We start from the raw sequence: 14,719 nt of genomic DNA on the forward strand, positions 1-14,719 counted from the left end.
CAGTTGCAGTCTATTATTATTTTTCATCTTTCATCATCAGATTACAAATCATGTTCCCTCAAACCCCAGATCTGAAGATGCACAACACAGAACGCAACCCTACAGACAACAGCAGAAGGCGGCTTTTTCCCTTGGCATCCTCCCACTTTCAGTTGTTGGACCCAGCACATACTGCTACTTTGCAGGGCTATTTGCAACACGATCGCGTTCGTATCTGGATGTCTCAGTTCAGCCCCCTGCCTGTTGATGTGCATGGAGCAAGAGCTCTGGATTTGGCTGATTCCTGCTGAGAAGCAATGGGGCCAAGGCCTAGCTCTGTCGTGCTTGGAACCTGCTCCTCACGTTGGGTGGGGTGATCTCGTGCAACTCGTAGCAAAGGGGAAGGGTCAGAACCATAAATGTCTGCCAGCAGGGATATAAAAAAATCGAAGTGTCAAAAATATGGTTAGCGATGCACACAGGATTATTGTCAGCCCTTTGAAGTGGTAAAGCCCAAACCTTGTATTTTCAGCTCAGTGCCTCATCCCTAAGGCTATTGGTTATCCTCCCTCAATATTGCACTGGAGTTGCGGATAGACAAGGCAGGGCTGCCAAATCGCTCAGCTGCGCGAGGCGCAGGGAGCTTGGCAGGCTGGCAAGCAGGCTGGCAAGCAGCTGGCTGTGCTATCACAGCAGTGGGAGGATGATCCCTGCCCTCCTGCTCCAGGGCTGGGATCTTAGCGGCTGCACGCCAACAGGAAGGCAAGATTTCTAACTTTTGTGCTTCCAGGTATCTTCACATGAGCTGCTGCTGTTGTGTTATCATTTTGTGAGAGCATGGCTTGGTTCCTTTTATTGTTTAGAAAAGAAAACACGTTTTTAAAGCATTTCCCAGCAAATCAACTACAATGACAACATTTCAGCAAGACCTGGCAGCATAAAGCTGGAAAGAAAGGGAGGAATCGTGTAGGCAGGGCTCTCCAGAAGAGCTCCTGTTAGGAATGACTGACACCTGAATGGTCCAGCTGGTATTTGTTGCCCATCTCTCCAGCAAAGGTTACACAGCATCCAGTTGATCTCAGGTTGGAGACTACCAACACGGTTCCTCTGTGGTGTGTGTACGAAGGGCTGAGTCTGGGGAATTTGAGGGAATTTCCAGGAGTGTGTTGGCCACTTCTGAATTCTGGTATTGATGTTCTGAGCTTGGATGGTAGGCCCATGATATCAGCTGTCAATGATAACATATTGCATTAACAGTAATAATACTTACAGGAGCAATTGATGATGGTAATAATACTAAGGAACAGTATTTGTTTTCAACAGAATTCTCAGAATCACTGTTCAGTATGCAGATATGGAAAATTTCACTATGCCTCCAGCAAAGTGAACGGGATATATCCTAACCTTCCAGCATTAATGCTAGAACATTTTTGATAGTAACAAACACACATTTTCTTTGGTTACTTTCAGCAGATTTTCATACCAGTGTAATGCAAATGAAATGTCAAACTGCTGTTCACTGCCAGACACTTTACTATTTACACTTGGAGAAAAGGTTCAGAATGCATTTCTAATTTTATTAATGCAAGAATAATCTTGCATTTCTAATTTTTACTTTGATAGGCATTTGCAGCATCTTAGTAATACTAGAGGTAGTAAACAGAAAATTATTAAGAAAGCACTGGAAAACTTCTTCCAGAGCTTCTGGCATAAAGAGTGGAACTTGTGTCCCTGTTACGTGGGGCAAAGTTAGCACAGAGCCTGGTGGAACAGTTTTTTCCCACAAGCTTGGCTTCTGAATTTGGTTGGCTTCCACATGGGACATCAGCATTAGAGCAGGTGAGGTACCTGAGGGAGGTCGTCTGTGAAAGGACAGAGATCTGGCCAGAGCTGCAGAGAACCCACAGAGCATTCTCTCACCGCAGCCACTGCCCAGATTGAATCCAAAGCTGAGGCTGAACGGACAGGGGTGGAGACACAGAGAAGGACCCAAGAACCTTGCACATCTCTCTGTGACCCAGTGATGTGTGCAGAGCAAGAGCAGGAGATGCTCCTGGTTGGAATTTGAAGTCTGACAGCTTTTATGTCCATATGGAAGTTCAGGAATGCCAGAATTTGGGTAATGGCTAGAACCTGGCGGAAGCCAAATATCCCAAGACACCAGGGGTCAAACTCCAGAACAAAAGTGTTATGCTAATTGGAGACATTGTAGTGTAAGCAGAAACACTATTAAATAATTCTGGACTTTGAGAATGGTTTACAAAGTTCATATGGACATAGCCCACAGCAAAACTATTTGATGGATATTTAGCACTTTCTAAGTTAGTTCTGTCATCTCCCCCATCGTAGTACATGAGACTCTTTGGCCTAGGGATGGTCTGGATTACTGTGGGAGCTAAATGAACCCTTAACCATAATAAATATGGAATGGAGCAGTATTCCCTTGTTTATTTCATGGAAAACAGGGCATGATAGCACTTACGACTTTCTTGCTTTTTTATATGGCTCTGTTCACTCCATGCACCTGGTGCCTTTTGATGATTCATTTTAATGTGTTCAACACATGCTCGTACACAGACTGAGATCACGATAGAGAAGCGCTGCAGTGTGAGTATCCAGGGATCTATGCCCAATCAGTTGTTGACAGTGACAGAGTGACAAATGCTGTCAATATTGTATAATGTGAAAAAAACTACCGGAAAATTCAGTCCTGGAAAATTCTGAAAAACAGAGTTTTTCCAAAGGTTTGGTGATATAAGCAAAAAGTCCCCTAAGCACATATTTCACTTGAAGAATGTAGATGGTTTCAGTACTTAAAGTCAAGCACACGCATATGTTCTCTGGTGATCCAAAGCTGTTACCACTGCATGTGTACGGCTTTATCTCAGTACCCCTTCTACTATGATAATTTATGTCAGATTTGTGATTTACTGTAGATTTATGACATACACCAGACTGTCATTCTTCATAACTAGATAGCTGAAGTAATCTCCAAAATATTTAGCATCATACCTAGAACGTGCATTGATGGTATTCAGTAAGTTTTGCTGAAATTTATGTAATTCCTTATAAGGGTATGCAGTACCCAGTACTGAAGAGGGATCCAGGGCTGGAAAATAATATTTCCCTTTATTCCAAAGTACTAAAGGCTGGCTTTGGAGTCCATTTTCAGTCTTGTTTCTTTACCTCTAACAGCACAGATTACTTTTATTAGATAGGCAGACAGACAGACAGACAGACAGATAGATAGTTATGGCTAAAAGTACCACAACAGAAAAACAATGTTTTTCATTTAAATTGTTTTGCTTTTCAGTCAGCTTGTCTTACTCAAAAGCAACAGAAGACCCTTGGCTGCATTTATATTTCAAAGCATAGTCACTCTTTGACATCTGTTTTGGTGGAAGTTTAAACTACTTTGCTGACTTTGTTACTTTATATAAATGTTTAAAGACAATTCAATAAAGTGCAATTTCTTTGAGACAGGTACTATCATGTCAGTTTGAGGTAATCATGGCCATGCCTGCTTACATGTTTCTAATGCCATTTGATAGGTGTCACTGACTTTTATGAAAATCTTTGAGGCACTTCCTATAGACTGTGTTTGGAATTACTGTACATATCTCTTTCCTGGCCTCTGGCTGAATCTTACAATGTAAATAGGTTCATATGGCTGGCACAGAGAGGGATAAGGTGTGTATTACTAGAGCCAATACTTCAAAGGGGTATGCATGGTTTCAACCAAAATTAAGAACAGGAGACCCCTGTGTAGACACTTTTCTTTTTTCTTTCCCTTTTTTTCCTAGTTCCCTCTTTAAATGAAGAATGTCTGGGGTGAAGCTTTCCAAAGAATGATTTTAAATAATTTAAATAAAGTTATATGTTATCTTACTTGGACAGGTTTTTTTTCTTTTGAAATTGTTGGTATTGAGACATAACGGCTTAGCAAACAAATTAGGGATGTTAGAACTTCTCAATGTATCTATTACTACATTATCAGCACGTTGAGCCAAGAAAAAGACAAATCCCAGTACTTGTTATTAACAATGAAATAAAATGCTTTAGAAATATGACTACCAGAAAAAAATATCAACTATACAAATACTTTTTAAAATGCTGAAAGGCTGTATATGATAAAACACTAAACCTGTCATATGTAACTGTGCTACTGGAGCAACCTATATTCATTAATATCTTATTCCCATTTAGAGGTAAGAACTGCAACTGAATTCATGACATGAAGAAGTTCATGTAACATATAATACGACTTTATACACTGTTAATGTCATTAGGAGAGTGAAAAGAAATATACTGTTATGTCATTTCAGGCTGGGAATGAAAACTGTGCAACAGCAAATATTTTTTAAAATGCTTTCACTGCAGCTAAGGCAATACAACTGTTGAAATGAATTGCACTTGATCTCATTAACACTGAATTTGGTCTGTAAGCACCAGTGTAATGATGTGCCCCAAACACTATTACAGTTCTTTTGTATTGCAATCATTACTTGGGCAAGGCAAGAAAAAATTTATCTCAAGTTAGAGTGGGTAGACCTCAAGGCAAGACTAGAGGAGAGCACCATACTGTCACACAGAAATGACAGGAACTACAGAAAGTTTAAAGCTTTCTTCTGTAGTTCACACTAAATTATTTGATACCAGATGTGTATGCATCTTCGTTTTGGCCAAAGCTGTCTACTTAATAGCTTTTTCCTTCTCTTTCCTTCCTCCAGCATGTATTTTGGGTACTACTTCTGGGGTTATTGTCACAACATCAACTTACATTTTGAAGGAAAAAAGGAAGGATTTTAGTTCTGAAGCCCCAGTGGGTATGGGGGAAAAGCCCAGATATAACCATTTTAAGAGTATGTGTTCAGATGGAGAACAGCAGCCGTACAACAGCTTTTGACCTGTATACAGGCAGGATGTGGGCAATCCTAATCCCCTGCATGAATGCATATGGCATTTTACAACCAAGTTTTTCCGGGACCACTCAATTTCAGCTACAACACCACAGCAGATGAAGAGTACGCACTACCATCCAGACAGTAACACCTCTTGCCTAAAAGCAATTTGTTGGACATAAATATTGAAACACTATGATAATACATCCTCTCATTCCTACTACATGTAAACAAAACAAAAAAGCACCAAACTGCTTTTCCTTAATAGAATTATGTGCAAGACATGAAACCAAGTGAATAATAATTATGAGGTGACAAGAAAAATGTTATGCTTATATTTATAGAAGATGAAAATCCTAAAATACCATCTGCAAATTGTGCATCATGCAGCATCTGATAGCTTTGGTTTTTTTCTCTGAATATTAAGAAAATATGGTTACACCAGCTGAAAGCAAACGCTGCTTTAATCTTCTGTATGCTGTGGAAGAGAAATCATCTTCAGTTGCATCCTGTAGGTATGATCTATTGAAGTCTACAGAAATCATACTATTTCAGTGAAGAGCTGGATCAGGCCCAATAGCAGGTACTTCAAAAGAGCAGTAAAGATGGGATTTGATGGTGTATTTAAGTCAGAAAGTCACGAGGACCTGGCTTACAGCATAGTAAAGAACATAAGTCTTCTTAATGGTAGGAATAAATAATGCAAGGAATGTCTGTCAAGACAAGTTGGAAAGATGCTATTGATCCAAACATTGGGCAACATAATACACCTGAAGAAATAGTGTGGGGGACCACTCACACTAAAAGCAGATGCTGAACTTAAGTTTGAGTATCTTTGAATCATTAGAAATTGTTTTTTAAAAGAAAGCTAAGAATCAGATTATTTGAAAAAGTGTATCCATACTTTTCTTCTATTGGAGACAGTAAATCTAAGATACTGTAAATCACTGTGTTGCCATCTAACAAAACACTAGTGACCCTCACAATTTGCTACATTAGATTCTATTCCAGAAAGTTATATGAAAAGTTTACTTGCAATATGGACAACTCTGAAATGAAGAAAGCCCAGAATTATTAACATTATGTGTTTTCTATCTCTTAGAGTTCTAATTACACCATGGATTTGTTTAATTAAATTTTGACCTTTTAACTGTGTGCATCAGAGTGTTCCCATTAGCTCTCAACACTCCTGACTATGTTCCCACGTTAGTCAGTAACAAAGAAATTTACTGCTATTTTGAGTTAAACCTTGAATTGTATTTTGTGTCCCCGAGTTGACTTTTGTTCTTGGCAATGCTGTATATTTTTTTCCTCAACCATAAGCCCCATTTTTTTCTTCATGTTGTGCTGGGAGACTAATGACTTTGTGCCTTCCAACAGCCTAATTAATTCTTTACATAAGTTGTGTCCAGCTACCTGCGCAGATACAGGATTGCATGCCAGGTGGCTTAAACCTGAAGTCCTGAACAGCTGGAGTAGCTTCTTGGTGAGCTGGGAGTGCTAGACTTTGCACTTTCGTAGTCTGGAACTGAATTTTTGGTGAGCCATCGCCTGCCCTTTGAAGAGGTCTCTTCCCAAATGAGTATGCATCATTCTCAATTTAACACACCAATACAAGATCAGTAAGACTTGTCTTAAGTTTAATGGTTTCTACTACTTAATTTAGTTACTTTAATTTACTTTAGTCTTAATTAGGAACATCACTAACCACTTGCACTCAAACCACTGCAAAACCTTAACATGAATGAACCGTCCTCATCCAAACCCAGCCTCCTCTTCTGGGCAGCCAGGAGCAAGCTGGAAATGGACCAGCCCCAGGTGCCCTCCCTGTGCACGGATCTTGCTGGTGCCAGTCAATGCCCTGAGCTCTGTGGTTCTGTGAAGCAGTCCCAGCTGCAGGTCAATTTTTGTCATTTTTCCATAGCCTGTGGACCTCCCCCCATTACTACAACCACTGCAGCCCCCCACTGCAGCCTTCCTGAAGTCAGTTGTATGCATCGCCTCTGATCTCAATGTGAATGCTCTAAGTTAAAAGATAAATCATGTCAGGAATCACCTTGGAGGGATTACTCAATGTTTATCATCCTTGCTCTTACAAGACGACTGGACCATTTTAGCCAGACAGATTGGATAGAGAGAGAGATGCTTCACAATTTTTGTAATTGAAAATAACAACTTAGGAGTGGAAAAGACTCAATATAAACCTGAGAGAAGATTCCCAGCTTGTTCAGTGTGCTTCAATATAACAAACAGAGCAAGCAAACATATAATCCAATAGGCAGATATTCAACATTCACTTCTGATTGTTGGCTCTCAGGAACATGTAACTGATTTTTCTGTCACATATTTTTGTTTTCCAGCACATAGCATCCCAGAAAAATGACCTGTTAAGTGACTATGTAGCTAAAATACCCATTTGCACATTCATTAATTAACATGACAGTGCAGTCCTTTGGCCAGCTCTCTTTATAAGGTTTCTACAAATGTGCAGCACAATATTGTATTAGATTAGATTAGCTTCTTTTCTCCTCATACTTGAAGAAGTGTGTAATAAGAACTATATATAGGAATACATTACTGTATATAACAAGCTAAAAGTAGCAGAATTCCCACCCTAGTCAGAGCAAGCCAATAATTGCAGCATTAGCTTTGGCACAATAAAGAAGACATGTAAGAGCTTTTTCTAAAAAATCATTCTTTGACAAGCATTTCTTGTGGTAACTTTAAGAGTTGTTTCCATCATGCTTCTGCATAATAGATAAAATGTCCCTGGACTTTGTTCCTAGAACCAGACCTTTTAACTTCTGCACTCAGGAATGCAGAGATTTTTCCTATATTTCAAGTGACTGGGTATCTTATGTCACAATTACAGAGGTGCAGGTTGACATATGTATTTCAGCTCACTGCCCATAGGGTATTGTTGATGTCATGAGGAAAAGGCAGGTGTTTTGCACTCTTTTACTGAAACTGCTCTTAGTAGATTGGTGCAATTACAAATGTTCTTTAATGCCTGTTTTGTTAGTACTGAGGATTTAGTGCTGAGCATAATTTGAAGGTTTGTGTTGTCTGCACATGAGAGAAATCCCAGGCGACATAGTTTGGTCTTCAAGTTTTCTCTGATAATTTTCTTGTCTTATACTTCTTTAAAAAAATAAATAAACAAACATCAGTTTCCCTTCCAGTCCTTTCTAGGTCTCTGTTTTGCACACATGTTCATCTCTCTAATTGCCACCTCAGGATGCAACTTGCATTCTTATTGTGGGGGCCAGAAAAATATGTGTACGTAATAATTCCCACCCCCAGCCTATATGAATTGCAATGAAATACAAGAAGTCTGTATCATATAGATCTGTTCATCTTTGATTTGAGAAGCTATTTCAGTGATTCAGTGCTGAACTGATGTCTTATAGCACTCATACAATTGCATGCTGGAGGCACCATATCTCATCTGGACAAGACACAACACAGAGGTCTGATCTACTTTGAAGTCATTAAAGATCAGTCTTTGAAAGAGAATCAAATGTTGGGCATTAAGCCTAATGTCTTGGTTAACTCGTAACTCTGATACTTCCAGAGGCACACACACACACGTATACGCGTACACACTTTTACAGTTCACATTTAAATGCTTCTTTAAAAACACACAGAACACCGTAAGTGCTAAATATGATGGTTACTATGATTAATAAAAAAATCTGATATTGTTCCAGATAAAAAGTTTATACAGAAATGTAAAATTTTCCACTTTTTTCTTTCATAGTGCTTGGGGGGCCAAAGGGGACCATTAGATCATCTAGATTCATCTCCTTTATGTCAGAGGCCATTAAATTTCCCTCAGTTACCCTTCTATTAAGCCCAACAACTTGTGTCTGAGTAAATCAGAACTTGTATATGGCTCCAGCCAAGCATTTCCATCTGGCTGGTGTGACAAGCCCCTTCCTCAGTCCCCCGTGACCCCACATTTCCTACAGAAGTCTTCTTGCTGCCTGTAAGTTTCCCTCCACAGTTACTATTCTGTAGAAGAGAAACATTGACTCTTAGGCCAAACCCAGAGCTGGTACTAGTTGCCCACTCCATTATTTTTATTTGAGTTTCTCTCTTTTACACATTCAGGTCCTATGTCCAGGTCTTTGACCTCTACTCATGACAAACATACGTACTTGCCATAATCTTTGGATCACAGTGTGCTTCAAGGTAATTTTACAGTGACCTCCTTTTCCCTGACCTCTTTTCTGGCCTATTCATTGACTATTTGTCTTTGTGTCTTTGAGATATGTAGGGCAACATAGGCAGTAGACACCCATGTGCTTCACATCTGTTAAAACAAACCCTTGGTAATTAGTGGTTTGGTATCGAGCTGGTAATCCAGTGAAATCCATATTGCAGCATTTGTGAGGACTCTGCCAACAGTGTTTGGGTTACTGAACCAATGGACTTGCTGCCCACTGCAAGGTGTGGAGAGAGGATGGGTGACCCTTGTGTTGCATCGTGCTCACTGCTGCCTTCCATTTCCTGTTGCATGAGTTCCTCCTAGCAATGTATGCTCATTACTTTATTATCTTAGAAGGCACAGCATAATTAAAAGCTTCCTCTCCTGGAATCATTAAAAGATATCCCCCACAGACAAGCCAAAGATTGATGACCTGACTGGATCTGCTGTCCTTGTTGATGGTTGCAGCAGCTTGTGTACATATCTGTCAAAGAGCCACCATGAAAACAGTGAGTGTTTCCCTCTCTTTCCATATCGGTCGACTAGTTAATGAGATCTACATGTGTAAAGAACCCTGAAGCCACACTGCAAAATCAATATAAAGCAAACACAATTTAGAAAGCTAAACGAAATACTCAGGGTCTGATTTTAGCATTTAAGGGAACGATAGGTCAAATTCAATTATCTGCTTTCCAGATTATAATTTCCATTTTTCTAAATATGTCTCTTTTAAGGCTGGCAAAAGCTCCTCTGTTAGTGGGTAAGGGAGGGAAGAGAGGAAAGCAAGAGTAGCAGGGAGGTATGACCTTATTTTACCTTTTCTGACAAAAGCAGATAACATTGCTAGATTGGAGACAGGATCCTGCAGGTCACCAAAAGCTCTTTCCTGAGATGAGATGCAGCTTTTCTCTTTCTGAACAACTCTCACTTTTAATTTTATTATCTTGACAAAGCCCTCAGCGCTTATAGTTACTTCAGAGATGGACAAACTTCACATTCACCATGCAACAAAGAGTTAGCGTGAGGTCACCCGCTTCTTCTAAATAAGAAGCTATGCTGAAGAGCAGCTGTAAGAAGAGCGACTGTGAAGAGGTGCTCCATATCACTGGTGCTACATCTGTGTGTAAGGCAGGAGGGCAATCACACCAGCACAGCGTAGCCTAGCAAAGTCAGGTTTTTGCCTGCATAAAGTGATAGAACATGCTAAACCCTGTAGGATCACCCTGAAGCCTTGGTCCCAGCTTAGCTTAAATTGCTGTCCCTCCCATTTGTGCGCTTCACTAGCACATTGCCAGCTCATATATTGCTCACAAAATAACTGCATCCGATGTAGGTTTTAAGTAGTTAATATGTAGATCCTGCTTGTGGAAAGACAAAAGCTCTGTGAAAAGATGGGGATGCTATATGATATTTGGTATCCACACAGTAGTTGCCAGTGATGCCTCATCTCCTTTTCCTCTTCTTCTTTTGAAGACACAGGGGTAATTTTGAGTTGTCACCACTCATCAACTTTTCATGGCAATGCGAAGACAAAGGGATCCAATGTCAGGTGCAAAATGTCAAAATGTTAGCTTGATGCCTATGCTGACATGGTCACCTATGAAATCACAACCCTTCAATCTCTTAATTTGCTGCAGACTCCAGCAGACATATGTGCTTGATGGTTATTTCAGAAGATTTTGCCCTTACTAGAGGGAGGCAATTGTTTTAAACGAATCCACAGATGATAGTTCATAGAGCTGTGACAATTTAAAGAACTCTATAATTACATTACAATTTATACAGCCATGGAATTACTGGAAACATATTTATACCACCTGTTTCAATGCAGACAGCCACAATTTTTTATTCCCAACAGCACTATTAGTTCCTCTCATCATATTACCTGGTCAGAATACTCAGGGTATCATTGCTGAACAAAGCAATAGATGGAATTGATCATTCAAATTTAAAAGGCAATTTATTGTGTTGTCTTTCTCCAATTACTGCCAAGATTCCTGTACATTAAAAAAAAAAAAAAAAAGTATTTGCTCCATTCATTTTGGCACTTCTACCTCTGAGTGCCAGCCAGCATCAGTATCTGGCAGGGTGCTCTTGAACCACTCTCCAAAATAAATATAGCAGATGTCAGTCAGGTGTTTTTCTACCCATGTCCAACCGCTCGCCAAGTAATACGTTTTTATTTTAGGCCCATATCCTAATAACCTAATGAATTTGTCAAAAAACCTAGGTGTCCTATCTAAATAGGGGGAATTGCAAAATACTCGCCTTCAACATCTAATTTGGTAATCTGACTCTGTATCTGAGCTCCTTGTATTCTGGCCAAGCCTAGCCAGTCCTTACCTTCTCATGTTGAAGCGTTGAGCTCTAAACCCCATTTAAGTGATTAAGTTCCAGCATTTGCCATATCAGACACATTATTCTCTAAAAGCACTTGTAGACCTCACCCTGCGTGGCAGCACTGGCCTTACCTTGCAGAGCTCAGCAGGGTCTGATGGTGTCAGTCCATGGGGTTACCCCACCCACCACCCAGGACACCCGCAGCAGAGCAGCCTCCTCCCTGGGGTTTACAGTGAGCAACCTCCAGTGAAGGTGAGCACAGTGGTCTCTCACAAAGGTCTCTTTGGCTACTATTCAAAACAACGTGTTAATCTGCTCACGTTGCTGCTTGCTTACGGTGACCAAAAGGTTAATTCATACACACAAAGGCACCAGAGATGAAGATAAGAGATTCTAATGAATTATACTTATGCATTGCCCTGTGTGGTTCATATATACACCAAATGGAGTTTTTGCCTGGTACTGCGGAGCTATTGCTGCATGCTTTTTGCAACAAGTAGGCTTGATCACTGCCGTTCAAGTTGCTGCTGTAGCAAGTTTCTCACTGTGCAAACGTAGCTGATTTAGGACTACACAGCCAGACCTCCCCCATTTTTGAGCAGATGTATGATGATCAGCTTCTCCCAGCCACTGCATACTTTGCATACTTTCTTATCTTTACATGCTGCACTGTGTACCAACAAACTATTATATGCTAATTTTCCATGTCTTTCATATAGAGATATACAGCAGCCCTCGTTGTTCAAGCAGGTTAGACAACATTTCAATGTTATGTTCTTCAGTTTCTTAATATACTTTTTTACTGCATCTTTTACACTGAAGGGGATAGTATTTCCATGGCAAGTTCTACTCTATTCATTAGCCAGGATTGCTGAGACACTGGTCATATGACCCTGAGACACATAGTCCTCAGAAACATTTGGGCCAGGGCTGCCTTATTGTACCCTCTGCAAGAGTCACTTCTTGACCCACAGCAGCTCCATCTACACTCATGCCTGGGAGTGTAGGCACTTCCAGGCACTAAAACCAGCTGGCACCAAGTGACTCAAGACTATGCCTTTTACAGGTTGGCTGCATGAAGACTGCTTATCGGAAACAGTCCGTGGATCACTGAACTCCCAAACTGTGCCCAGGAATTGCTCAGAGGAGCGCAAGGTGGATAGGCCAGATTCGTGCCTGGGACTGCTGTGTCCATGTCCTGGTGTTTGGATATGTTTTGAAGCTTGCACAGATTTACCAGCCTAGGCACAGCCACTGGGTCTGGCTGCAACGCTGCTCCTGAAGCGACTTGCTCTTGCCATTTAGGTCACCTGTAGTTTGATCTGATGCCTGTAAAAGTCAATGGTTAGGTGCTCATTGACTCCAATGGACTTTGGCCCAAACGCACGGTTCTCTAGGATTTCAGATGTCTCTGATTTTCATGTGCATGCAGGCTGGCAAATGTCAAAAAGTGACATTTGCTCCTGACAGAAATCATTAAAAGCAAAAGCCCCTGCAATGTATGCTGTTTACTCATCTATGTATTTGATATGCCAGCACAGTGTAGCAGTTAAACATTCAAAGAAAACATGTTTGTGACATAACTTATTTTAATACAATTTTGCTTTTACTACAGCGGTTTGGTTCTGTAATTTACAGGTACAAGTCAAAAGGATGAGTTTTCAAAATGTAGCCCTAGAGTTTTAGATTTTATTTTTACTATATTTTAAATGCCAGATCTAAATTATCATGTTTAATTTACTTTATTCTCAGTGGTTTTGCTTAGATTTATGAATTACCTTGGATTAATTGCTTTATAGCATTCTGGTTTTATAGTGTAATTGGGTGTGTCTAAGTGCATTCCATTTTATGACTTGCTTTAGGGTATATTTTGGATGAACTGTATAATATAAAATACATTTGGTGTTATGTTTTATATAATGCCAAAGCACAAAAAGTGCATTTGAGTTTCTAGGTTTATGGGTTCCATGTCTGGAAAACTTTGGAGGACAAATCTGCTTATTTTCAGGTTTTCTCAAATTGTTCTGAGTCTTTTCCATTTCAATTTTTCACAATAACGTTTGAATTATTGAACCTTTGTGTTAAAAATTATTTTCAGTCAAAACAAAATAAATAGTCCACCCTGAATGATAGTATAAATACTGGTATCACACTTTCTAACACTCCCATTGAAAAAGTCAAATCAGAGCAAGATCTAACCAAAGCAAAATAAATATCCTCCACTCTCTTGTACAAGCCACAGGTGACTGACACCCTGTGTTGGACCTTTCTCCTTTCCGGTCTTTGGAGGGATCAGAGTGAAATGCTTTGCATTAGCTGGCACACTGCAATCTGGCACACAACTTCTGATTAGTGAAGTCCAAATTATAAGGCAGAGGCTTCTGTATGGATTACCATGAACTTCTATTGACTGCATTTAGTACTTTTGATACGCGTACCCCAAAACTACATATCCTTGTCAATCTTATGGCATGTTCCCTGACTCCTTTTGAGCCTTTTAAGTCCATGAGGTACCTCCCCTCTTTCACTGCATTTGTGATGTGTCTCTCCCTTCCTCTGTTCTGCAGACAGAAAGAGAAGCAGCTTTGTGCTTTCAGAGTGAAGAAGACTGAAGCAAAAAGACCTCTGCAGGTTAGAAACCTGCATCTTCTTTTTATCATCTTTGTGGCCTGCCTTTGTTGCCATTACAGCTTCTATGTCTTAATAAATTTGTGGACCTGTAGTCAAAATGCTGCTCCAATGAACCCCTTTGCAGGCATCTAAATAAAAAGCTACTTCCTTAGAGCTGCTGAGCCCTCTCATCTGCCCCAATTTCAAACAGGCTGGTAAACAGTGGGTTTCCTTCCAACATAATGTTGGACTTCATGTTGGAATATAACAACCACTCTCTGGGAAGACAGAAAGCAATTTAGAAAAAACAAATTACTAGGTAAGAAGAATACCATTCACGAATCCCTGACAAACAGACTTAAAACTGAAAATACAAATGAGTCACTAATGTTACGTTAAATGAAAACTGGAGTGTACTGAACTGTTTGAGCTACTGTACTAACAAAGAACGGTTTTCCATCCAAGTGTCACGAGATTGGCTTCAGCATCAGAAGTCTGACTAATGAATCACTAATGTGATGTAACAGTGGTTGATACCTTGTCTCATAACAAAGTCCTAGAAAAGTATTCATTTCTCAGACTTGATTCAAAGTATTAACTCTGAATCACTCTAAGAAAGAGATAAGATCCAAAATTTTATTAATTAAAGAACACGTGAAACAACTCAAGGTATATTTTG

The sequence above is a fragment of the Mycteria americana genome, chromosome Z, assembly GCF_035582795.1.
Source record: "Mycteria americana isolate JAX WOST 10 ecotype Jacksonville Zoo and Gardens chromosome Z, USCA_MyAme_1.0, whole genome shotgun sequence".
Classification (NCBI taxonomy): Eukaryota; Metazoa; Chordata; class Aves; order Ciconiiformes; family Ciconiidae; genus Mycteria; species Mycteria americana.